Consider the following 2,869-nt stretch of genomic DNA (forward strand, 5'->3'; position numbering starts at 1 on the left):
TGTGGCTTTAAAATGTGAGGTGGGTCGGAATGGTCCAAGAATCAAGGGGTGGTCAGTCATGGTGTGAGGAAGTAAGGCTGGGTCCACAAGGTGGAAAATGTGCGGAATGTCCGCACAGAAAACACGTGCGGACATTCTTTACATTTTGGTTAATCTGGACTCTGCTGTAGCTGAATGTTCGTGTGGAATTCCGCATGGAAATTCTGCCGTGTTTTAATACCCTAAGAAGAACGGATCAGAAAATGGAGATGCCCATGACACACCTATTTTAAATTATTAGTACTATGACCTCACGATGTGACCTCCTCATCCGCAGCCAGGCCGTCATCCAGCCCGTGAGCACCAGAGTGATGTATATGGTTCTGTCTGCAACGCAAAGGAGTATTATATAATCATTGTCTTCGGGCTGGAAGCAATGGCGTTCTCATCCAGGAGCACCTTTACTATTATTCCAAACCCAAGAAGCAAATGGCACCTTGCAATGCCTGCATTCGAGGAGCCAGATTCTGCAGATGTATCAACGTTTTGCCTATAGAGATTTTTCATGATTTTTCATGATCAGTTGAAGAGATCAGAATCATGAGCATGGTGTCTAAAGCCATCAACAGGCATCTTATCAGCTACATCTCCTCACAAGCAGGATATCGGCGACTGCTGTGCCAAGACTTCCACCGCGCTGGTTTTATAGAGTTTAGGAGAGAGGCTACAATAGTACAACACCACAGAGCTTTAGGCTCTTAGTTTAAGAGGTGCACACTACTACTACCCACCAGGGAGAGGCTCAAGTACATTCATAACACCATTTCCGTAATTCCTTGTTCTAAACTGTGTGGCTGTCCATCTCCATCTCAGTGTCTGGGCCTGTTTTGGGCTGTGGTGTACTTTTAAAGATTCTAACAGCTGGCTGGGATGAGCTGGAGTGTCACAGAGTCTACATTTTTCTTTGTACTTTGAACAATTTACCCCCAAAAGATGCAGATTTTGGGTAGCAGTGAACCAGGGTCATCATATTTGATGGAGCTCCATGTGCGTCTCTTTTCTCTTTTGCCGGCACGGGATGCTGGATCATTGGACCCACCGCTCTGATTCTGCTTTTTGGATTACAAGACTACTAAAGCCATGGCCCATAGTAAACCAGGCACGTCTACTCTACATTCTTTTGTTGCCAGTCTCTACACTAGAAGGACATATATCATGGCAGTTTCCAAATAGAGGACCGACCTACGATGGCCCCCACATACGATCATTTCAACATACGATCACTCTCAGAGGCCATCACATGTTGAAGGCAGCATCAACATACGATGCTTTTGTATGTCGGGGCCATCGCATAAACGGCTATCTGGCAGCGCAGACTGCTTCAGCTGCCACCGGATAGCCGTTTACGGTGCCCCGTGTGGTCCGCTGATGATCACTTACCTGTCCTCGGGGCTCCGGCGCATCCTCTTCGGGATCCATACATCGTCGGCGCTCTCCATCGTCGGCGTCATGTCGCTGCGCACGCCGTCCCATCATCCAATAGGAGCTGTGTGCATAGCGACGTGATGACGGCGATGGAGAGCGCAGATGCCGGGGAAGCAGAGGCCTTGCCGGAGCGTCGGGGACCCACCGGGGACGCGCCGACCACGATGGAGGGCGACATCCAGGGCAGCGGTGACGGTCCGGAGCGGTGGGGACACGTGAGTACAACCTTTAATACCAGCCGTTGGCTGTCCGGGCATGCTGGGTGTTGTAGTTTTGCAACATCAGGAGGTCCGCATGTTGTAGGCCACTGTCCTATACTTTACATTGCACTGATCCCTCAACATACGATGGTTTCAACAAACGATGGTCCATTTGGAACGGATTACCATCGTATGTTGAGGGACCACTGTATTGTTATTAGTCTAGTGGATGAACTGTCAGCGGTCCCTCATGAGTAGTTGATAGGAAACAGTGCTCGCCTTATGATCCTAAGTGGAAGCAATATATGTTTCTCCTACATGGCCAGCAAAGCAGTGAATGGACGGACAGCTGATCTAGCCGGAATGGTGTCTCTCTTGCCCTGGTATGTGAAAAGGATTTGTGCTGCATGGACTGGGCAGTGAAAATGATGCGGAGAATTTGAAGTTTTTAACACTCAACAAGAAAGTAAAATCATCATGCAGAACATTGAAAACTCTTTGCTCATGTAATCATGGATAAGATAGGGGGAGGGGGGGGGGGCGCAATGATGAGGGCGGAAGGTTTTTAAATCTTTTACATCTGATCAATGCACAAGCAAATTTCCACAAGGAGATCCTGTACTTGGCGCTTAGTTCCCCTTCTGCCTGAGAGAATGTCAGTTCCACTTGTGGTTTTAGCTAAAAATACTCAACAAATATTGATCAAAATATTTCTTGCAAATTCAGAGCATGACAGAATTTAGAGACATTCACTAAAAAAAAAAAAGTCATATGCTCTTAAAGGGGTACTCCGGCGCTAAGACAACTTATCCCCTATCCAAAGGATAGGGGATAAGATGCCTGATCGCGGGGGTCCCGCCACTGGGGACCCCTGTGGTCTTCCACGCCGCACCCCGTTAGAATCAGCCCCCAGAGAGTGTTCGCTCCGGGTCTGATTACTGGCGATCATGGGGACGGAGCATAGTGACCTCACGGTCTCGCCCCCATGTGACAGCTGTCACGCCCCCTCCATAGGCTTGCATTGAGGGGGCAGAGCCGAGACGTCACTATGCTCCATCCCCGTGATCACCAGTAATCAGACCCGGAGTGAACATGCTCCGGGGGCTGATTCTAACGGGGTGCGGCGTGGAAGACCACAGGGGTCCCCAGTGGCGGAACCCCCGCGATCAGGCATCTTATCCCCTATCCTTTGAATAGGGGATAAG

The 2,869-nt window shown here is 49.4% G+C and overlaps 1 pseudogene; it reads left to right on the forward strand.

The window, feature by feature from the left end:
- The first annotated feature begins 284 nt into the window (after positions 1 to 284).
- LOC130294891 (F-box only protein 47-like) lies at positions 285 to 2,313 on the forward strand (annotated as a pseudogene).
- Positions 2,314 to 2,869: the final 556 nt, after the last annotated feature.

Source organism: Hyla sarda, chromosome 11, assembly GCF_029499605.1.
Source record: "Hyla sarda isolate aHylSar1 chromosome 11, aHylSar1.hap1, whole genome shotgun sequence".
NCBI classification, from domain to species: domain Eukaryota; kingdom Metazoa; phylum Chordata; class Amphibia; order Anura; family Hylidae; genus Hyla; species Hyla sarda.